Source organism: Culex quinquefasciatus, chromosome 2 (assembly GCF_015732765.1).
Source record: "Culex quinquefasciatus strain JHB chromosome 2, VPISU_Cqui_1.0_pri_paternal, whole genome shotgun sequence".
NCBI classification, from domain to species: domain Eukaryota; kingdom Metazoa; phylum Arthropoda; class Insecta; order Diptera; family Culicidae; genus Culex; species Culex quinquefasciatus.
In genome coordinates this window covers 138,502,984-138,527,148 of record NC_051862.1, presented here as the reverse complement: position 1 = coordinate 138,527,148, position 24,165 = coordinate 138,502,984, and the positions used below count along the sequence as shown (strand labels likewise).

The 24,165-nt window shown below is 36.7% G+C and overlaps 1 protein-coding gene and 3 non-coding genes across 4 annotated transcripts in view; 1 reads left to right on the top strand and 3 right to left on the bottom strand.

Annotated features, from left to right (window-relative positions):
* Positions 1 to 24,165, bottom strand: part of LOC6036655 (mitogen-activated protein kinase 1) — a 167,389-nt gene that overhangs the window by 111,877 nt on the left and 31,347 nt on the right. The gene's annotated exons all lie outside the window — the stretch shown is intronic.
* Trnah-gug lies at positions 19,530 to 19,601 on the bottom strand. Its single transcript has one exon. It is a non-coding gene; the product is annotated as a tRNA-His (tRNA).
* Positions 19,720 to 19,792, top strand: Trnav-aac. Its single transcript has one exon. It is a non-coding gene; the product is annotated as a tRNA-Val (tRNA).
* On the bottom strand, positions 24,056 to 24,127 carry Trnah-gug. The gene has a single exon. It is a non-coding gene; the product is annotated as a tRNA-His (tRNA).

Genomic DNA, 24,165 nt, shown 5'->3' with positions numbered 1-24,165 from the left:
AATATGAATGAAAAATTTATAAATGTTTTTTCACGATTTTTAATTTTGTATTTTTTTTTATTTGGATGACACTATGTCTCCACACAACTCCAGCTTTTTATTAAAAATAGTCATGTTTATTCGAGAATCTGATTTTTGATCGGTTTTTCTGTCTTCGGTGAAGGTAGTTGTAAACTTTTCAGAAATGGAGGAACTCGGAAGAAATCCCGATTTTTTAATACGCATTTCATCACTAAAAAAACAATTCTGATCAACACATATTTTATATGCTTTAGAGAAAAAAAAAATCTTTCGTGCATGATATCAATAAGACCTTAGTTTTCAACTGACGATACATCGAGAAGTTTTGGTTTGGGTTTCAATCTTGAAAATGTAAACTCTTGTGATTAAAACTATTTTTTAATTTTTAGAATCAAAAGTGAGTCTTAAAAATGATAAATATACGTGATTTCAGCTCATTTAAAAAGTCAGGCAAACGTAGTAGGGCAATTTCTCATCTTTTCGATACTGCAGAGGTTCTTCTTCTTCGTGGATTATTTCGAATTGAAAAAAAAATGCAACTCTCCCCAAAAAAAAACTTTTCACACTAAATATTGACTTTTTTATGTTATTTTCAGATATGTTAGACAAGAGATGGCATCATACAAGCTATAACAAAAATTGGTCTAAACTAATTTTGCAGTGTTGCCAATTTCCCGAAACATTTTTTTTTTAAACGTGGATAAAAGTCGAAAAACTTTTTGATTGTATTTTAAGATGTAAAATAAAATTTGCAAACAAAGAGTACTTCACCTAAAATTTGATATCATGCACCGATTTCAATTTATATCTGCATAAGTTTTTTTTTTGATAAAAAAAATCAAGCTGTAATTAAAATATTTTTTGTTGTAAATTTTATGTTACATCTGAAAATAAAATCAAAAACGTTTTCTACTTTTTTTTCCAATTTTTTACAAAAATTTGATTTTTCTTAAAAGTGGGAACATTGCCAAAAAACTCAAATAAAAATAAGATTTTTCAAAAATAATAATTTTATGCAATTCTGTGTGAAAACTTGAAAAATAGGTATTTTTTAATTGTAGCCATCTTTCCTGACTTGTCCTCACTTTTGCCGAAGATACCGAATTGATCAGAAAATCCGTTCTTAAGATAATTTTTTTGAATATTTCAACACTATGGACAACTGCAAAAATTGGACTATATGTGTCAGATAATTGCTCAACTGACTATAATTTGAAAACGGTGTATTTAATCTTGAATATTATTATGTAATTTTCGATTGCAAGTTATTTTGCATCTAAACATGCATTTAAAAAATCCTTAATACCATATTTTTCATATCCGGGCCCAGATTTAGCACCATACTAAACATAAACGCAAACATTTTTTGCAATTCCGTCGTGAAACTACTTACATTTCCTGTCATTCTTGAACGACGAAATAGCCTACTTTTCTGTACCAAAAATAACAGAATCAAATAGCAACACTTTTCAAAATAAATGCTGAAAATTTTACTTAAAATTTCCGTCAATGGGTGTTTTTCGGAATATCAAAAAATGTTGTATGGAGTTCAATTTGTTGGGTGGTGACGCGCGGTCAATTATGTGGCATTGTGTGTGAAAAGAAAAGAATTTTATTTCGTGTTTCATCCTGGTTGGCTTGCCCACAAGCAGAAAAAAATCAGTTCAATTAGTTGGGTGGTGACGCGCGGTCAATTATGTGGCATTGTGTGTGAAAAGAAAAGAATTTTATTTCGTGTTTCATCCTGGTTGGCTTGCCCACAAGCAGAAAAAATCAGTTCAATTAGTTGGGTGGTGACGCGCGGTCAATTATGTGGCATTGTGTGTGAAAAGAAAAGAATTTTATTTCGTGTTTCATCCTGATTGGCTTGCTCAAGTCCTTCCTACATCATCGTTGATCGGGAGGCACGACGTCGTGTGAATTGTTGCATTAAAATAAGTTTAAGTATTACTGTAAATGACTGTAGAAAAGTCCTTCCTTTATCATCAATGTCGTCTGGGCAATCGTGATGAAAAATTACATTTATTCAGTATTTAAATACCTGTGCGCGAGTGTTTTGGTGTGCTAATTAGAAAGACCTTCCCATAGCATCGTTGCTCGGAAGGCATCGAAAAGCCAATACCTTATCCTACTAACCCAAAAAAATAATCATGTGATGCTTGAAGGAGATGCTGTGGATTCAACGGTCTCAAGCGGTATCAACAAGTATATAGCGAAAAACTATGTGCTTGATGAGTCTGCAACTTCAACTATCGGACTAACATTCCTCCCTTTTGTTGAACTGCAGGCATCTTGGGAGGGCGCCGGTATTGACTAATAAAGTCGGGGTCGTCAGGGGTTAAACAGTGAACGGATGGTTGGCTCCCACTGATCATTTTTGATTCATTGTTTAACTTCAGCTGATCTGTCAATAACGGAGTAGCAGCTCATTGGCAGTCAACCATGCTCATGCTCATGCTCATATCAAAAAATGTTGTATGGAACTCGTTGCAAAACTTGATTTTTTCAGCACTCTTCGTATTTATGTATGACTCGTGCTGAAAAAATCCTCTTTTCGCAACTTGTTGCGTAAACTACTATTTTGGTCCATTCAAACATATCAAAACACTATGAGATTTTTTAATAAAAAAAAGTTAAATAGAAAGTTTTTTTTCTGTGTATCATTTTTTTTTTTGACAGTCCTACTCATAGCCTTCAACTTTGCCGACGACAGGAAATCGATCAGAAAAATCCTTTTAAAGGTAAAGATCCTCGAATATTTACAAGCTCCCTTACTAAAACTAGTCAGAAAGTAAATGTTTTTTTACAGAAGGAAACAATATTTTATCAAAATTTTAAAATATGATGCAAGGGAAGCTCAATTTGTGAAAACCTAGAGAACAACTCTCCCGCCAAATAAATCACTTCGTATTGGTATTGGCAATTAGTCAAATCACAAATAAAACTGATTTTTTTACAGCACAGCGAACCCATGATCCGCAGCATGTGATCAGAAAATTAAACAAAACCTTTGATGAAACAAAAAAAAACGGAATCACCCTGGCGCATTGGATACTTTCCAACCGATTCGAACCACAGCTGATAAAATGTATGATTGAACCATGCCAACCGGTTCGTTGATATTGGATTTCTCTTTGTTTCTGTATTTTTTCTATATTCATTTATCTTTCCGAGTGGCAAGGCTTTCCTGGTCGGATATGAAGGTTTTTTTTACCTCCTCAAGCACAAAAAGCACTATGCGTCTCCATTAGACTGAACGTGTGTGTATGTACATAAGCCTATTTGTCATCGTACGTGTGTTGCGAATGCTTGCAACATTGCCGAGAGGTGGCAACGGATGACTCTCAGATAAATTCATATTGGTGCAGCCGGTGGTTGGGATTTTCATCCGACATCTGGGAAAGTACAGTGTTACCAACTTTGGTAACGTGATTTTTTAGGTCAAAACGATGAAAACGAACATATTTAAAAAAACGGTATCAGATAATGTTGTTGTATATTTTTTATCAATTTTAAATAAGTTTTCTCTTCGACAAAAATGATCACCCTAATTTAGTTTCTTCTGGGTACGCCAGACGTGTGGAAAATTGCAACAATAAATTTCCATTCAGGGTAGAAACTTCCACAGCAGTTCCAAGCTCGATGCATTGTGTCCGGAAACGTTTGTCCCTCTCACCTTGGATTGTAAAAAAAAGCTCGGAACTTCACTCACTCAAGATATCTCTCCATTCCAAGAAGATACCGCATACCCTGACGTCAGTCAGGCACCCCGTTACTGAGCATAAAACGTCCTCCCCGTTGCAGCTTCTTATTGCGAATTGGCTCATAAACCCCAATTAGGTCGTCCGGCGAGGATTCACCCTAAAATCACTTTGGAGCGCCCCTTCTGTTTGCCCTTCCCCGGAAATCCTTCCCAAAAACCCAGAGCCCATATTTGTCAATTATGGCTAAATTATTCATTGAGGCTACCTTTGAAGGGTATAATTTTCAAGAAGGATATGCTTGAGCAAACCGCACAAATTTGAAGCTTTTATTTGATTATTGTGTACACATCAAACCTTCCTCACTATCTTGTAACCTTATGAAAAATATCTCACGTAGGGGAAATCATATAAATCATATGAAGAGTTTGATGCTCGATTAAAGCTCCAAAAATACTAATTAGGCTATAAACTTACCAGCAATAGCACCGCCTCAAGTTAGCACGCAAATTTATGCCATTTACTGGCCAAAAAGATCAAATTTAATGCACTTTTGTTCATAATTTCTATTTTGCGAGACCATTTCTCATCATTTTGGTGGCACACATATCCTAAAAACTAAAAATACGCAAGATGAGAGCTTAACTGCTTAACGAAAATCGCCATCAATATCTTTTCACTTGCGCTAACGTTTTCAAAGTGCTTAAGATATGAAATTGTTTCCAACTACCGGCAACATGTTCTTTTGGACATTAGTTAGTCACTCACTTGAAAAATAATCCCGAAACATGTAAATAATTAGCAAGCGCCATCGAAAAAACAAACGCGCCAAGTCTTTTGACGTTTGACTTTTGACGACCCATTCCAATCGAAGACTGAAGAAAACCGAGCGAGAAGCGAAGGCAAATAAAGAACAAAGGGTGGCCACCAACACCACCAGCAGCGCCTGTTGAATTGAGCCAGTGATGTCAGGAAATTTTCTCTATAAATGATACTTTTCGTGAGTTTTCGCTTAAAATTTCATCAATTTTGGCAGCACTAAGTAGACCCAAAAAAGCGCTGGAGGAAAAAATAACTAAGCTGAAAATAGGAAAATGGGTGTGGCCCAATGCATTCTCGACTGATTAGAATACATTTGGGAAATATTTTTTTTCAAATGCTTGTAAAAGGAATAGCAGAACTTTTGATGAAAATTAAAAATAAACAGAAATGTTCACAAAAAGTTGCTCTACTTGTTGGTGAACTTGGTTTAAGTAAATTTCAAGGAACACTCCAGATTATCCAGCATCATTCAAACACGACCGCTTATTAGGCTTAAAATGGGCCTATTTCCCCTATTACGTAAATCTGATGTGGGTGCTCCAGAATTCGGATTTTTCTCCGAAAAGAAATCATTAATTAACCGGTGCCGTGGCCGCGTCAGCCAGATTCATTACCGCTACCATTTCGCAGAACTGAAAATGGTTGTAGTTGCAGATGAAATGCTTTTGATGTTTCTAGCTAGATTCACAGAAATGGCAAAAAAAATAGAAATGTTTTGATTAGAAGTAATCCATTCTTGAGATTTTTTTTATATATCCACAGAAAACACAATATTTTTTGCAAAGCCTACAATATATCAATCGAGTCGATGGACAGAGCTGGTTCAGTTTTCATAACCAATTTCCAAACATTTAAAATCAGACTTAAAGCGCTTCAAAAGTTGGCTGCACAGCAAAAGAACCGATGGTAAAATTGCATGCAAAAGCATGCACTTCACCTTTGTGAAAACACTTAACTTGCAGCCGACGGGACTTTAATCGAGCTTCAACAGTAAAAACTGGCGCCTTAGCCCACTCGGCCATTAGACCGATGAAGTATGGATAGAATAAACGCATTTCTGAGCTTGACAATTCGGTCAAGTAGGTTTCCCTACTGACGGGCTACATATTTCAGGATGTAATTTTACATAAAATTTCACAACATAATGAAAAATTTATTTTAAAACCAGGCCTTTTACACGATGCTGGATTTCTACTTTTTTGCTGTGAAATAATTAATATGTTTTTTAACTTTTGCCTTTTATGATTGCGAAGGAAGTTAATTCGCTAGTAAAGAATTAAATGTTGAGATAATTCTACGGCTGTTCTTCAGTTTATCCACATACTTTTTTTTATTTCATGTAGAGCATACGAAATATATAAAAAAAAACTATACCGTTGGCAAAATAAACCCAAAATAGAGAGAAAAATATTCCTGGTTTTTATCCTCCGATTGCCCGCCACCATTATCCGCCGAGCAGCCGTCAGCAACAGCCAGAGCTAATATACCGATTGGGCCACTTTCGGAAAACTTTATCGTCCACAATGGCCGCCCGGAATAAAACCTGAATGTCACAGGCCCGAAACCCGTTGCAAAGCGAGACGCAACGCTTTCCTCCTCCCCCTCTCTTCATCACCATGATTGAAAGGGAGGAAAATTCCAAACAACACGAACGAGGAAAAGCGAATTTCGAAGGCAAAGTTTGTCTGTGTGTACCTTTTTTCTCTCGTTGATGTTGTTGTTCCTATTGTGGGTTGGGGGCCCTTCTGAAGCCCTAGCCATGCTGGTGGCCATTTTCAATCGCTTCGGGAGCGAAGTGGCTAGGCAGACCTTCAACAAGTTGTTTCGAGCCGATTTGCTATGGCAAGAGTTGTGCAGCTTTAAGTTTACAGTAAGGTTTTGCAAATGCACATCAGAAATTAAAAGTATTTGAAACAAACAGAAAATCTATACCTATTTTCAAAAGAAATAGGAAATGAAAAAGGCAAAATTGGAAATAACACAAACAATTTATCACTGTTACTTGGTTTGATAAATTTGTCAGCGAAAGGACCCAAATCTGGTGTGGTGTGACCACACACCATTTGCACCGAGCGTGACCGATAAGGGCTTCGATCCACGTTTAATCCAGATTACGTTACGATACATTGAGCCGGGTGCCAGGCTCCATTAACCAGGGCCCAGCCTCTAGGATTTACAGCCAGAACCAAAAATCGACTGTGGGTATCGTATATTGGCACAAGATTCTCTCTCGTACTTTATGGGCGGTAACTCTGATTTTGGCACTTTATCGAAAACCTCGCCCCGCTGAGGGGGTGGGGCTGTAAATCGCACCGGAAGTTTTATTTTTGGCAACATAATAAACACGGCTTCGATCTCGTGAAAAAAAAACATCTGGATTGAAATCAGAGACTTTTTTTCAAGCAAGTTATGAATTAATAATTCCCCAAAAGGAATTTTTCACCAAATGTTACGATTCGGTTCTGTTATATTGCATAATTCTATTACCATTACTCAGTGAGAAAGGCAAACATATCTTCGGAACGAGCCCCCTGTCTGAGCTGCCCGGAGGCATCAGGTAATTGGTTCGTGGAAATGTGCGAAAAACAGCTTTACGGTATACTGGATTGCGATATGATTTGTTGTCACAAATATTTTTGAAACAGAGTGGAAATGCGTTTGAATGTTAGGTGCTTCCAAATTTCAAAGAAAACTATGTTGCAAAAAATGCTAATTTGCTTAAAAAAGAAGCATTTTTCGCGATTCAACTTATTAAGCTTGTACAAACAAAAAACCCCAAACCCTCAAAAGTACACCTTCAACAACAGTAAAATGAGTGTTGATTGCGTAATCAAACGTCTATAAGCATTCACCCTCCCCCCGCTCGAGCAAACGTGAGTGACGAAGAGAAGCCTCTGAATTTTAATTCAAAACTCTTCGCACACGCAGAGCCCGGAAAGGAAAAAGTTGAAATTGCTTCCAGGATTACCGCCCCAAAATGGTACACCTCCACTTAAACACCCACTTTGGTGGAAGTGGAAAAGCTCCTCCAATCTGTACAGTCTGTGTTATTTAAGCACGCGTTCTAAATTATCTGCCCTGTGTGGTTCTTTCTTTTATCCTCGGCAGTGTTGTACGTCACAGTGTGTACAAACAACAGGTAACGCACAATTTGACAATATATCTAGAAGATTCAAAGTGAAAAAAATCTTCCCTCCTAAAGCATAGTATGAATTCGAAAGAAGATGTCGGAAATCGTGTGAAACACGTCTAAATCGTCTGAATTCATTTAAAATCAAATAAAACGTTTGAAAGCGTCTTAAGGCTCAAACATCTGAAAACGTCTGAAACCGACATAAGACATTTGAAATCGTCTGCAAATGTGAAGAATTGACTGAAACACCAGCGCAATGCACGCCTAAAGACGTCTAAAATCATCTTAAAATTGAATGAAACGTCTGAAAGCGTATTAATAACTGAAATAACTGAAAAAAATAATTAACCCGTTTGAGAACTGCTGAACACAAAACACGTCTCAAGCAAAGAAATAATTTAATCGTTGATAAACGTCTAAAGTTGTTTAATATCGTATGTGAACGTATGAAAACGTTCAAAAAGCCTGCAACCTGAAACATTGGATCTGTCTTAAAATTTCTTAAATTGCTAAATATCTATTAAAAACTACGAAAACGTCTTAAACCTTCTTATGAAGACTTAACTTGAAATCGATTTAAATCTGCATAAAACGATCAAAGCACTTTTGAAATCATCTGAAAACGACTTGAACGCTCTGACATGGTTTGCAAACGTTAGCAAACGTCTGATATCGCTAAACATCGTCTGCAAACAACTGAGAGTGTCTGAAGCAACTTTAACGTCTGAAATGTCGATTTAAATCATATGTAAACGTCTAAAAGCTCCTGCAACTCACCTAAAACTAACTGAACACTTGTAAAAACTCATGAAATTATCAAGTTTACACACTTGAGCAATTCCAGCCCAAAACAGGAATTTTTGTAGGTACTTTTTTCTTGACCCTCTCCGATTCCAATGAAACTTTGCAGACATGTTATCCTACGCTTATGTAAGCCATTTTTGTGTATATGGAGCCAATTTCACCCAATAATGACATTTGAGAAGGGCGTAAGCGTTTTAGATATTTTTGTAATTTGTAATTTAAATAATTCTGTATCTCGAAGCCGTTGGATCGTATTGAAAAGAAACTTGTAGGAAATTTGACGGGCTTTCCGAAAAAAATAAACTCAAAGAAAAAAAAACACGCCACTTTTATGAGTTTTTTTTTATTTTAAAGCTGAATAGGGGAAAGTGGGGCATTATTATAATCATCTTATTCTAGGTCTTGACTATGACTTTGTTAGAACAAGTTTTTAAAAAATCCTGTTTTTTAATGTAAAAAATTGATTTTAAAATTTTTGATTTTCCGTACGTTCTACTCAACTAGTGGGGCAAGACGAACAACCCGTTGGGGTAAGATGAACAATGCATGAAAAAACATGTTAATTTGCTAACAATTGAACTGTTATCACTTAGATACATCAAATTTAGATTAAATAATAATATTTTACTAAAAAATTTATCGTTTTTACGAAAAAAAATATTACTTAGATGATAAATAGTAAATTTTCATAATATCAGTTTATTTTGGATAGAATTTTTTTTTCACAATTGTTTATAAGTTTTTAAGTACTTTCATGTATTTATTTCCCAATAAATTACGTTGTTGCAGCAATTCGTAATTTTTTCCATACAAAAAATCCATATGGTACACTTGCCCCACCTAAACAAGATTTTTTAAAAACTCTCTACAAAAATAACCAAACCATAAATTATACTTCGTTTAATTTTTTTTTGTTAAAATAGCCTGAGTTATTACAATAAGACTCACGAAAAATGCAGGATGAAGCAACTCACCTACAAAAAATACAAAAATCATTTACTGAAACTGTTTTTTTTAAGTGCTCTAAACCTCAAACGGGAATCGATTTTTCAGACAATTTTACATTAAAGTTTCCATATTGACCACTGTCCTAAGTCCAATCCTTGTGAAGTTACAGCGATTTTAAAAATAAAAATGTTGAAAAAAATGGTTTTTTGATGGTTTTTGACAACTTATATGACAGATTAGTTGATAAATCGGTAAAGTTTGAATTGGTAAACTATGGGTAATTTTTTTTTTTCGGGTAAAAAATTGACCGAAAATCAACTGAAAGATGATCCATAACGATATCTTCTACTGAGTTTCGGTTTGATTTTACCGAAATTGGAAGTTTTAAATTTACCGCCGTTCAGCAGTTGGAAACCCAATATTTTTACGGAATTCGGTAATAAAACATCTTCATGTGTCTGATATTCTCTATCCATTTATTTTCGCCTATTTTTTGTAGTTACATTATTGTAACTGGGTGAGTTTCCGCCAACACACACAGCAGTTGTCTCGAGCCCTATTCGATTTGAGTGAAACTTTGTCCTAAGGGTTAATTTTTGTCCCTAATCACGAATCCGAGCCCAATCATTCGATATCTTCTGACTATTTGTGATCGTTCGAAAAGACTTGTTTTTCAATAAAATGCAACCTGATGGTTTGGAAAAAGGGACTTTTATGTAAAATTTGACGCCTGATTTGATGGCGTGATTAGAGTTACAAAAAACGTGTTTTTCATAAAAAAAAAATAATAACAAAAATAGTTTCAGAAATTCTGTCATTTTTGTTGTTGGACTGTGAAAAAAAGGGACATGCCATTTTATGGAAAATTTAATGCAATTGTCAAAAATATGAATGAACATATGGGGTTTGCTTGTAGCTATAGCCATCACGAATTATCGCGATTTTACGAAAAAAGTTTTGAAAATTTGAAACGTCACAGACAACTTACCAGAAAACATCTCATAAGAAGAATGCCTTTAGTATTATCATTTTGCAGTGTCTGAAAACCTCTGGACGCAACGTATCATTTTCGAGCAGTTCGTCCCATGAATAATGCATTTCGCGCACCGGTGAAAAGCTGTGCCAACAAATTTTAGCCTGTACCACTCAAACTTCCTTCCCTTTTTTCATAACGAGCCTTTCCGGACTGTTTTTTTTTTCGTTATCAAAACATAAGCGTCCTCATCAATCAGCCATTTTCTGGGCTGAAAACGACAACTCTTGCGAGCTGAGCGCTTGGCACAGAGCTATAATCATGAATTTTCCCTAAATAAGCATAATTTCGGCATGCAAAATTTTCCACTCCACACCGGCGCGCCAAAGGCGAGGGCGTGTCTAAGCCGTAAAGAGCCGCAGATCAGATTTTTCGGAGCCATTTGGCGTGCGAAAATGCTGAAATGATGCTGTTCACAAGTTGCGGAGGCAGAACTGAGTTTTCAGTAAATTCAGCATTTATCACACTTTTTTTTCTCCAAGTTGTGTTCATCAACCACAACTTCCCAACAGTCAAGTCGCATAAGAATATCTGCAGTACAACTTTCCCCCTTCAGAGCAGGCTTGTCAACAGGAACGTCGCGGTAAAAAGGCCTCCATCGACGACAAAAGCACGTCGTTGCAGTTTGTGGCACTCGGTGAGCTTTCAGTCGGTGGCCTCGTCCTGCTCTCGAAGTCACTCTACCATGGTCGTGTGACGTCGCCGGTGCCACTGAGGATGGAGGTATTTATAGCCCATACATTTGCGCTCGCCTTCGGAATACTAATGATCCTCGCGGGGTATTCTCGTGGATGATGACGTGTGCGCATGGGGATATCCACGGGTTGTGGGACCATTTTTTGTAATTTCTTAATAAGGAAATGAAATATCTGAATTTGAGCGATTGTTGAATTGCTCATTTTATATTTTTAATCCTTGTGATGAAGAGTAAGGTTATTGATTTATGAAAAATTCGACAATTGGCATATGTCGCTGGGCCGAAAATGCGGATGGAAATGGTCAAAGTAACAATAAATATGGAAATGTTAACACGATTTTAGTTTTTTTTTTTTTAATTTTCTTAGAGGGAGTAGGGGAAATTCTCGTATGTTTGGCAGGTTAAGCACTCGCTCCTAACTCCATCCAATTCGCTGATTTTCACTATTCAAACAACTAATTTTGCATAACTTTTGATAGAAACTTGCTTGCTCACTTCTCATTGAGCTATTTATCACTCGAGTTCAGTTGAAAACGCTTTTAATTAGCTTTAATTGAATGTCAAAGTTCTGACCTGCCAACATTAGAGGCACGCTGGAATTAGATGCTGTTCCCCTATCTTGTTTGAATTTCAATGAAATTAGAGCGCAATAAAACTACAAAGAATTGAATATTTTTCGCTTCAAAAACTGCTGTATAATTAATTTTAAATATGGAAAATCGTAAAAATTGTGTTTATTATTGAAAAAAAAAAAAAAATAAACCTGCAAATAATTTCATTTAGCATCCCATTATCACAAATTAGCTGGTTTTGATAGTGCATACATTCATAATATGCTTAATTTTTGATTGTAGTTCAGTGAATTGACGTTCTTTTTTTCAGAAATGTGTCCTCTCATCACCCACTAGATCATGCCACCGAACTTCGATTTGCTTTTATGGCAAAAGCGTGCGTATCTCGTGTCAAAAGGCCATTTTCGGAACGCTTCTATAAATGGAATATGAAATATTCGTGCGAAAGTGTCCTGTGAGCAACTCTCTACGAAATCGGCCGATTTCGACCATTTTTATTTTTTGTATTTTTTTATTTGACTTAAACTTTGTGGGGGCCTTCCCTATGACCAAATAAGCTATTTTGCGTCATTGGTTCACCCATACAAGTCTCCATACAAAATAGGTACACGGAAAAAAAATTTGAGGATTTTTTTATCAACTTTTTTTTTACTAAAACTCAATTTCCCAAAATACGTATTTTTTTATTTTCGAGATTTTTTGATATGTTTTAGGGGACAAAAATCCGCAACTTTTGAGCCATAGAGAAACATGGTCAAAAAATCTGCTGCCGAGTTATGATTTTTTTGAAAAAAATAGTGATTTTTGGAAAAAACGAAGTTTCATGCAAAAACAAGTTTGACATTATTTTTTAATGCAAAATTGAATTTGCAATCCAAAAGTACTCTACAGATTTTTTGATAAAGGGCTCCGTTTTCCAGATATAGCCACCGAAAGTTTGATTTTAGCAAAATATTTGCAGTTTTTCAATTTTTAAAAATAGTGACCATGAGTGACCGTTTCCAAAAATATATTTTTTGAGAAGTTCAGAAAATTTTCTCTAAAATTGTCTAAGAGACATTGAAGATTGGACCTCGGGTTGCTGAGATAGAGCCGCTTTAAGAAAAAGAAACACGAAAATTGAAGTTTTCTTAATCTCACCAAAACAACCCATCATTTTCTAATGACCATATCTCAGCAAATAATGGTCCGATTTTAAATTTTAAGGCATGAAAAATTCGTGAAATTTTCCGGTCTTTTCGAAAAAAATATTTTTTTTAAAATTATTTGCTGAGATATGGTCATTAGAAAATGATGGGTTGTTTTAGTGAGATTAAGAAAACTTCAATTTTCGTGTATCTTTTTCTTAAAGCGGCTCTATCTCAGCAACCCGAGGTCCAATCTTCAATGTCTCTTAGACAATTTTATAGCAAATTTTCTGAACTTTTCAAAAAAAATATGTTAAGAAACGGTCACTCATGGTCACTATTTTAAAAAAATGAAAAACTGCAAATATTTCGCTAAAATCGAACTTTCGGTGGCTATATCTTGAAAACGGAACCCTTTATCAAAAAATCTGTAGAGCACTTTTCGATTGCAAATTCAATTTAGCATTAAAAAATAATGTCAAACTTGTTTTTGCATAAAACTTCGTTTTTTCCAAAAATCACTATTTTTCAAAAAATCATAACTCGGGGGCAGATTTTTTGACCATGTCTCTCTAAGGCTCAAAAGTTGCGGATTTTTGTCCTCTAAAACATATCAAAAAATCTCGAAAATCAAAAAATACGTATTTTGGGAAATAAAGTTTTAGTAAAAAAAAGTTGATTCAAAAATCTGCAAATTTTTCCGTGTACCTTTTTTTCTCAAAAGTCCTCAACAATACCTACAACTTTGCCGAAGACACCAAATTGATCAGAAAATTCACTCAAAAGTTACAGCTGTTTGAATATTTACATACCATTTTCGTATGGACAGTAGGGTGCCCAGAATATGGAACTTTTTTTCAAAACCTCGCTCCACAAGCTGAATATTGTTCCTTGACCTATTTTAGGACTCTGGGCCAAATATGAGCAAAATCGGTCATCATTTACCCATTGATACTCGGAGGTGAAGTTTGTATGGAAAAAATCGAAAAAAATGTATGGAAAACCCATTTTTTACGGTTTGGCATGCACGGTGCGCTACTTCCATCCAAATATTCTCAAAAGTGAGATTCTTATTGAAAATTTAATGCTCTACAACTTTGTAGAACATACCAAAGCTGTAAAACTCGATCCTGAAAAATTATTAGCAATTTAAAAAAGTCATTTTTGTATGAAAAACATTTTTTTCGCCGACTTTAGGCTCGGGTATCAATGGGTTAATCTCATCCAATTTCGCTCAAAATTTACACAGATGCTTAAAATAACCCAAAAAACCGTTTTCCGTTTGTGGAGCAGGGGGTCATTTTTTCTGGGCACCCTAATGGACAGCAGCCAAAATTGTATGGAGACTTGTATGGATGAACCAATCACACAAAATAGTTTATTTGGTCATAGGGAAGGCCCCCACAAAGTTTAAGTCAAATCAAAAAATACAAATAAAATCCATTTCCGGGTTTGGTAGAGAATTGCTCCTGTGTGAAACTGCTACTGCTCTACAAGCTATACTCGAACGACTGAGCTACTGTTTCAGCTTCGCATTTCTTGTATCGCATGATGCTGAATGGTTTAACCGACGAAGCAGCAGCAAGGAATTTCAATCTCTGCCCGAAAGAAGCCCCCCTAAGGAAAATGGAGCAAATTTCCATATTCCAATCCAAACGAATTGTGTGTGTATGTGAAAATTCTAGAAATAAACGGAAACACAGGACTTATGGCTCGACCGTAGCCGGATTCCGGCTGTGGTAGCCAAGCTCTCTAGCAGTGTTTCGGTAGAAAGATATGAATGGTGCAATTGCAACCGACAAGATTGAATGGCCAAATGAATTTACACTTTCAATTACGAATTCAACAGCAGTACCAGTTGGCACCAGGACCGGAACGTGCCTGGGACGGCTCCCGTCGTCACAATGTGAGCATTCCCAGATCTAATTGATATGGAAATCAGGAAGTGTGTGTGTGTGTGGGTCGCACCCACTCCAGGGATCCATTTATGTTAACCACTTTAGGTGAGTCGAGTCCCTGCTCATATAATTGTTGCTACATTGTGTGTCACTGTGCCACCATATAATCGTTCTCATTAAGATGAGGAGGAGGATGTTCATTCTGTTGTCGAGATCTTGATTTCTCAGATGCGTCAACGAGAACCCTTTTGTTTGCTAATTAGTCAATTATGACTGTTGCGGAGGTTGGTGGGGAATAAAATTTATTCCAGGATTTTTGATATGTTTGAACAAAAAAGTATTCAAGGATACCGACACTGCAGGGAGCGGTGGGAGATTTCGGGTTGAGGAAAAAATTTAATATCTGAAATTTATTCAGCAATTTTAAACTTTTGCAGGCAGTTTTCAAACTGTTTACCAAATCAAAAGCTTAATCATTCCTAAATCGAAATTTAGCAAAAACAATTTTACCACGCCCACGCCGATAAACAGAACCGCAAAAAGTTTTGCACATCACCTTCGTCAAAAAAGACAAACCTAATATTACACACTGCGTGTACAATTTTTGTAAACACAAAAAAAAAGTTGTAACCCACGGGATTCAAACCTAGCACCAACAGTAAGGACTGGCGCTTTAGCCCACTCGGTCATTAGACCGATGAATAATGGATAGGATAAACGCATTTATGAGCCTTACATTTCGGTTAAAAAGTTTTCCCGTCTTGATGGTCTACATATTTCAGGGTGTAATATTACATAAAATTGCATAAAATAATGCAACATTTATCTTACACCCAGACCTTTTACACGCAGCTGGATAACTAATTTGTTTTTCTTGTTTAGCACTTTTATATGTACAACAGACAAATTATTTTGAGGACTTGTATGAAGAAAACATTGGTGCGAAATATATATTGGTACCGTCAGTGGGGGTAACATGGGGTCTGGGGGGTGAGATTGGTCCAAAGTGATTTTTACGGATTTTACAATTTCTCAGGTTCTTCTCAATGAAACTGAATTCTGTTACAAGGGTTGTTTGAATTGCTCGAAAAAAAACAAAATATATTTTATGTTTTGTTTTAAACAATATTTTTCCAGGCGCTTTCTTTTTTATGTTTTTACACATATTTTGCCATAATAGAGGTGCAACAAATTGTTTTATAACGGAAAACTATACAACCTTTGATAATTAATCTTCAACAACCCAACCTTTGAAAGCCTTGGAAAGAAGAGCTATTAAAGTTTAGGGAAATGTTTGGGTTAAATGTTAGAACAGTTTAATTTATTTTTTCTGAGTCAACTACGGCTAACATTTCCTTAATTTTATGTGAAAATAAGTTTGCACTAGTTTTTGCATTGCATTGTATTCAACATAATTTTTTTACAATCTAAATGATAAAGTTATTTTTATAAAGTAAAACACGAAAAACATAAGCAGAACATTTCAAAAATGGCAGTAAAAACATGAAAACTAGGAAAGCAAAAGGTAATAATTGGAGGTGAAAGAGTAGGCCAAATACTATAAGAAACAGACAAAAACCAAACAAAATAAATGAAAATATGAATAATATTTATGTAACTAGAAAAACATGAAGCAAGCAAAGTAAAGTTTTTCGCATAACAAAGCTGCTCAAAGTAGAAAGAACACTGGAAAAGTAAAAAATAAAAAAAATAATAAAAAGATGGGCATTAGAAGGTTCAGAAATGTGGAGATAAGAGTTGATTTAAAAAAAAAATACAAATTGAAATAAAAAACAAAACATTGGTTAAATTTAGGCGTAGTAATAAGTCAACCTTTAAACCAAATGTTTTTGAACAATTCTTATTGAAAAAACTTTAATTAATCCACCGTTAGGTGGTTGGTGCCTTCCTCTTATTTAGAGGCTATCCAAAATAGATACAAAAGGGCGGACCTTTCCGTGTTGTATCAACTTGATTCATTATTCATACCATCAGATTGGGTAGTCAGATCTTCATAATTCAGGGCACTTATCAGCCGTTCTACGCATAATTGTCCCATGTTCGAAAAGTGCAACTTATAAAAACGCGATTGAAATTTTTCGATCGATTTCTGTGTTTCGTATAATTGTCCCGCGGGCTCCTATTCACCCTATATGTCCCTAATCGCCCCAGTGCGTGGCCGAATAGTTACGCTGTCCGCTTTGTAAGCGAATAATTCTGGGTTCGATTCCCATCTGCTGCAACCTTCCATCGGATGAGGAAGTAAAATGTCGGTCTCGGCCTTGGTTGTTAGGCCGTTAAGTCATTCCAGGTGTAGGAGTCGTCTCCATGCCATAAGTACAAACAACACACCAAACCAAACCTACTCCGGTGGAATCGCTGGCGGCGGTTGGACTCGCAATCCGAAGGTCGTCAGTTCAAACACTGGGGTGGAAGGTTCCTTGGAGTAAAAAGAGGTTTGGGTGCTCTCCCCATTCAAGCCTTCGGACTCTTAGATTCGAGCAGAAACTTGCAATAGAGACCACAAAAGACCCGGGGGTCGTTAATGTGGATGGTTTGATTTTTTTTTTATTTGTCCCTAATCGCCCCAGTTAGCAGTGAATCACTCTTATTTGTGATCCTCTTGCTAAACAACAGGTAAACACGACATAATGCTTCATAAAACTTATGATTCCGTATAACAAAATACTTAGTGGGACAATTGTACGTACACCCAAAGGAAAAATATATCTCAAAATCTGCAACATTGGATTTGCTGCAGAAAATGTCATATTTTATAACATTTTTTGCAGCAAGCCCGTAGATCATTTTTGGCCGCGTGTAAAAATTTCAGCGATCTTCAGTTCTCACCAACACATATAAAACTGGCCCGTCCCCGAGCAACACTCCAAAGAGAAGCATATGTTGGTGCTCTTTCACTCACTTTTCATCAAGCGTCCAGCGTCGGATCATTAACCAAGAAGTTGGTGGTTCAATCCTCGTTCTGCTAAGTGTTTTTTTTGTGAAATACAACCAAAAAGCCGTCGGTAATGTCGATAATTGTCGGTAACGGGCAAAATGTCATACTCCTATATCGCAAAAAATGCATGAGGACAGATTTCATGCAGATTCTGATATACTTTCATGCCGCCATGCATCACAATCATGCGACTGCCAGTTGGGTGTAGAAATGTAACGATGGGACAAACAGACTTGGTGTTGTTTTTAATGAGTTTTTGAACAAAGTCATGGGACAATTATGCGTAGAACGGCAGTTATGTGCTTAAAACTTTTGATAGGGTTGTCAGATCTTCTATCTTTTGAACTCGTTGAAAAGGTCTTTTGATTATCTATCCAACGACAGGTCGCATGATAGATCCGGACAGCGTTTTTGTCAAAATATATGAGATCTGAATCTGAGATTTGAAACAACTGAGCAAAAAAGTTATAGCATTTCCTTCTCAAACCAGGACGTTACAGTTTGCTCCAGTCCTGTAGAACTCCCAGCAGTGCAAAGGCCGATAAAAGCCCGAACATTATCGCTAATAGGTGTGATCATATCTCTATACACTCGCAGGGAACTCCCCATCGGTTGCCAGCAGTCAGTGGGAAAAAGGGACAGCCGCCGCCATAAGTCCCATGATCCCCGCAGGAGGCGCCTCGCAATCTGGGACTCCACAACCGACGCGGGCCGAATGTAATTTCCATTAGCGTAAATTTACAAGTGGTAATTTGCCACAGACACGAACTGCGGGGCAAAAAAGAAAACTGAGGACGACATTATCAACACCGGAGCTGAACGACGGAAACATCCGGCGGACGACTTGTTGTGGCAGGAATTATATTTCTGACCCATAAATTGTGGCCCAGCTCCGAGACGTTTTCGTCGGCGCTAACGGTTATGAGCGGACCTAAGGACCGAAGGGCAAGTGTTGACTTTGGGTTGGTGCTCTATGGCTTCCTTGGAGTGTAAGAAGAGCGGGAGTTGGGACACATTATGAATGCAAAAATGTCCCACTGAAACATTAGGAATGTGCAAATTACGAAACGCATGGGACAGGAGTCCGGTTAAGGAGCGTACTGCCGTAAATTGATGTGGTTTGTTTGAGTCCCTTTCTGAAGACGATAAGTATTTACATTGGCGAAGTTTCTTAAGACAGCGTGAACAAAAATAATGCATAATTAACATTGCAATTATTTATTTTCATAATCACAATTTCGCCGATTGGAAGGTACAGTGTGTTTCAGTTATATTGAATGAAACTGATGTCATTATCCTCAGGTGGTTCATATCCTGCAGCGACTCAATTCAGTGACGAACCACCGATGGAAGACATCAAATAAATTGTGTTTACCCTGTTCCATCCACCATCAGGTAATGAACATCGACCAATAATTTTCCACCGTGCGACATCAAAGTCGATCTTCGTCGAATGGAAACGAATCCAATTATTGTTTGTTTGCACTATTCCGCACCGAATGCGAAACGTTATCACCATCAAGCATCAACAAAAAGGAGGACTGTTTTTCAAAGGGGGTATTTCGAAATTCATTTTGGGATGCTTCCCATGGGAGATACCTTGGGCCCTCACCTTGGCCAAAAACTCAATTTTAAATTCAATCAATCGATTTTGGGTCCAATGTGATTTGCGATTGAGAATTCCACCATTTTTACCCTTGATTATGGCCAAGTTTGTCTTATGATGAATACTCACCTGGAAGGAGAAAGAAAACAAGTATTAGTACAATAGTAAAAGGGAAAAATAAATAGGAAATAAAACAAAAAAAGGCTTATGCCGTGACCAGGATTCGAACCTGGGTTACTACGGCCACAACGTAGGGTCCTAACCACTAGACGATCACGGCTATCAAGGCAGTGTATCGTTAATGATTGTTTATAGCCAATACAAGAATCAATTTTGACCCTACCGTGTCATTATTGTTGTTATAAACTGATCGAAGCAGCAGTCATTCACGATCAGTGGTTTCCGTGGTGTAGTGGTTATCACATCCGCCTAACACGCGGAAGGCCCCCGGTTCGATCCCGGGCGGAAACAAATATTTTTATACAAAAAGTTTCAGAACTTTTGTAAAAGAAAATAAAACATTCATGTGAAATATCAAAAGCCTCATATTTTTAGCCCTTAATTTACAAGAGATATACGCAATTTTTACTAAAAATTAACGTAAAAAGAACATAATATTAACGTAAAATGCACTTTTTTAGGGATAAACATGTATGTGATTTGGAAAAAAATGCGATTATCCAATATTCCTGTACAACTTTGCCTAAGACACCAAGGTCCTAAAACATCACGCAACAAAATAAGAATGTGGTTGACACCCTGCAAGGTAGTCTAGTCACCCTGTTTGAACATTGTTTTTTAAGAGTAAAATTTGTCAACATGTTTTTTAGTGTTTTTATTTAGCAAAAGAATGGACAAGAAATATTTACGGGACTTGAAAGAAAAATATGTTTAAGCGAATTATATTAAAGAAGGATCTTTGGGATATTTTTCAGTGCATTCTCAACATTGCAAAAACTCATATTTCCCCCCTAAAACTAGAGCGTCCATTTCTCGTTTAACCGAGAAAAGGCACATAATTTCTAAAATCAGTCGTGGAGCAAATGGTAAATACTTTTTTTGCAATCCCGCTGGTGAAACTGCCTACTTTTAACTACCAAAATTAACAGATTTGAAAATCAATACCTTTTAATAACAGTGCCGAAAAGTTCTTCTTTTCAGCACTGAAATGGGTGCTAAAAAGTGGAACTTTTCAACACTTGTATCGAAAAGTAACATTTTTCAATATTGTTTTGTTTTGAACGGTGAATTTACTTAACACATGGGTAATTCTCCGCCAACTCACACAGCAGTTGCCCCGACCCCTCTTCGATTTGCGTGAAACTTTGTCCTAAGGGGTAACTTTTGTCCCTGATCACAAATCCGAGGTCCGTTTTTTGATATCTCGTGATGGAGGGGCGGTACGACCCCTTCCTTTTTTGAACATGCGAAAAAAGAGGTGTTTTTCAATAATTTGTAGCCTGAAACGGTGATAAGATAGAAATTTGATGTCAAAGGGACTTTTATGTAAAATTAGACGCCCGATTTGATGGCGTACTCAGAATTCCGAAAAAAACGTATTTTTCATCGAAAAAAACACTGAAAAAGTTTTAAAAATTCTCCCATTTTCCGTTACTTGACTGTAAAAATTTTTGGAACATGTCATTTTATGGGAAATTTAATGTACTTTTCGAATCTACATTGACCCAGAAGGGTCATTTTTTCATTTAGAACAAACATTTTCATTTTAAAATTTCGTGTTTTTTCTAACTTTGCAGGGTTATTTTTAAGAGTGTAACAATGTTCTACAAGTTGTAGAGCAGACAATTACAAAAAATTTGATAAATAGACATAAGGGGTTTGCTCATAAACATCACGAATTATCGCGATTTTACGAAAAAAAGTTTTGAAAAAGTTGGTCGTCATCGATCATGGCCGTTTATGGTCACCCGCGACAGACACGGACGACGAAACAAAGAGAAACGCAAAAAGTAACTTTTTCAAAACTTTTTTTCGTAAAATCGCGATAGCTCGTGATGTTTATAAGCAAACCCCTTATGTCTATATATCAAAATTTTTGTAAGTGTCTGTTCTAAAACTTTGTAGAACATTGTTACACTCTAAAAAATAACCTGCAAAGTTAGAAAAAACACGAAATTTTAAAATGAAAATTTTTGTTCTAAACGAAAAAATGACACTTCTAAGTCAATGTAGATTCAAAAAGTACATTAAATTTCCCATAAAATGAAATGTTCCAAAAAATTTTACAGTCGAGTAACGGAAAATGGGAGAATTTTTAAAACTTTTTAAGTGTTTTTTTCGATGAAAAATACGTTTTTTCGGAATTCTGAGTACGCCATCGAATCGGGCGTCCAATTTAACATAAAAGTCCCTTTGACACCAAATTTCTATCTCATCACCGTTTCAGGCTGCAAATTATTGAAAAATACCTCTTTTTTCGCATGTTCAAAAATGAAAGGGGTCGTACCGCCCCTCCGTCACGAGATATCAAAAAACGGACCTCGGATTTGTGATCAGAGACAAAAGTTACCCCTTAGGACAAAGTTTCACGCAAATCGAAGAGGGGTCGGGGCAACTTTTCCCGATTTCGTGTGAGTTGGTAGAGAATTACCCACATGAATGTTTGAAATAAAATTTCAATCAAAAGCATTTTTTGGAATTGCAAAAAATGTTGTGAGCAACTTGTTGCAAAACATGATCTTTCCAGCACTCGTCGTATTTATCCAACTCGGTAAACTTTGTTGGATAAATGTACGACTTTTGTTTTATAAATAAAAACTAACTTAATCCACCTATGTGGTTGGAGCCTTCCTCACTCATTACCAACAATAGCTGTACACAAATTTCATCTATTTTATAGATCCGGAATAAAAAGTACACCATATCTCAAGTCAGGGTTGCTAGATCGTCATAGTTTTGGACTCGTTGGAAAGGTCTTTCGATAACCTAATCAACGATGAGTCGGATGATGGATCCGGACATAGTTTACATACATTTAAGTGAGATCCGGCTTCCAAAAAGTACAACAATATTACTTAAGGGGCCATATCTCGAGACAGGGTTGCCAGATCTTCATTGTTTTGGACTCGTTGGAAAGGTCTTTCGATAACCTAACAAACGATGGGTCGGATGGTGAATCCGGACATAGTTTACATACATTTAAGTGAGATCCGGCTTCCAAAAAGTACAACAATATCACTTAATGGGCCATATCTCGAGAAAGGGTTGCCAAATCTTCAATGTTTTGGACTCGTTGGAAAGGTCTTTCGATAACCTAACAAACGATGGGTCGGATGGTGGATCCGGACATAGTTTACATACATTTAAGTGAGATCCGGCTTCCAAAAAGTACAACAATATCACTTAAGGGGCCATATCTCGAGACAGGGTTGCCAGATCTTCAATGTTTTGGACTCGTTGGAAAGGTCTTGCGATAACCTAACCAACGATAGGTCAGATGGTGGATCTGGACATAGTTTACATACATTTAAGTGAGATCCGGCTTCCAAAAAGTACACCAATATCACTTAAGGGGCCATATCTCGAGACAGGGTTGCCAGATATTCAATGTTTTGGACTCGTTGGAAAGGTCTTGCGATAACCTAACCAATGATGGGTCGGATGGTGGATCTGGACATAGTTTACATACATTTAAGTGAGATCCGGCTTCCAAAAAGTACACCAATATCACTTAAGGGGCCATATCTCGAGACAGGGTTGCCAGATCTTCAATATTTTGGACTCGTTGGAAAGGTCTTTCGATAACCTAACCAACGATGGGTCGGATGGTGGATCCGGACATAGTTTACATACATTTAAGTGAGATCCGGATATACGTGAAAACACATTTTTATACATAACTTTTGAACTACTTATCGAAACTTCAATCTGTATAAAACTCGATCTATGGGACCCTAAACCAAGTCGAATGCAACAGGTTCGGGTCAAATCGGTTCAGCCAGTGCCGAGAAACATGAGCTAGTTTGTTGGTCACATACATACATACACACACACATACACACACACATACACACACACATACACACAGACATTTGTTCAGTTTTCGATTCTGAGTCGATATGTATACATGAAGGTGGGTCAACGACGTTTTTTTACAAAGTTCATTTTTAGAGCAGGATTATAGCCTTACCTCAGTGAGGAAGGCAAAACATTCTCTTTCACGATAAGAATTGCATAAGCCATGAAAAACTCAAAAATACTTCGGGATTGGCCGGGAAAATAGCTAAAAGTTGACAGAGTCTAACCCATCTGCTGAACCGCAAAATAGAATTAAAAAACGGAGAGAAAATGGGTAAGAAAAAGGCTCAGGAGGTTATGTTACAGACATTACCAGTATGACAAAAAATCGTTTGAGAAAATCTTAAAAACCAGAATTGTAACCAGCTCTGACAAAATGTAAATTGTCATGCCCGGCATCGTTCCCCAAAAAAGTTAAAATCATTTGCACCATTTGCACCGTTTGAAACTGTTTGTACTTGGGGACACCCTGGAGATTTTCCCTTGTCCCCTTAAATAGGTGAAGCATTAACTCTTCCCGTGTTCCAAATATCTTTTATGGCGAAAATAATTCAAGTAAGAACTGTGAATGTTTGATTTACACACTAGTTTCATGATTTACGCCTGCTAGTCTGACTGTAAGAATTTCGAACCATTTTTTTATCGCTTCGTCACCAAAAAAATCCCATCCGTGACAATGCTTCTACTCGGAAACATTGCCGTGACCAGGATTCGAACCTGGGTTACTACGGCCACAACGTAGGGTCCTAACCACTAGACGATCACGGCTGCATGGAAGATATGAAATAGAAGTTTTCTTTTGCGGT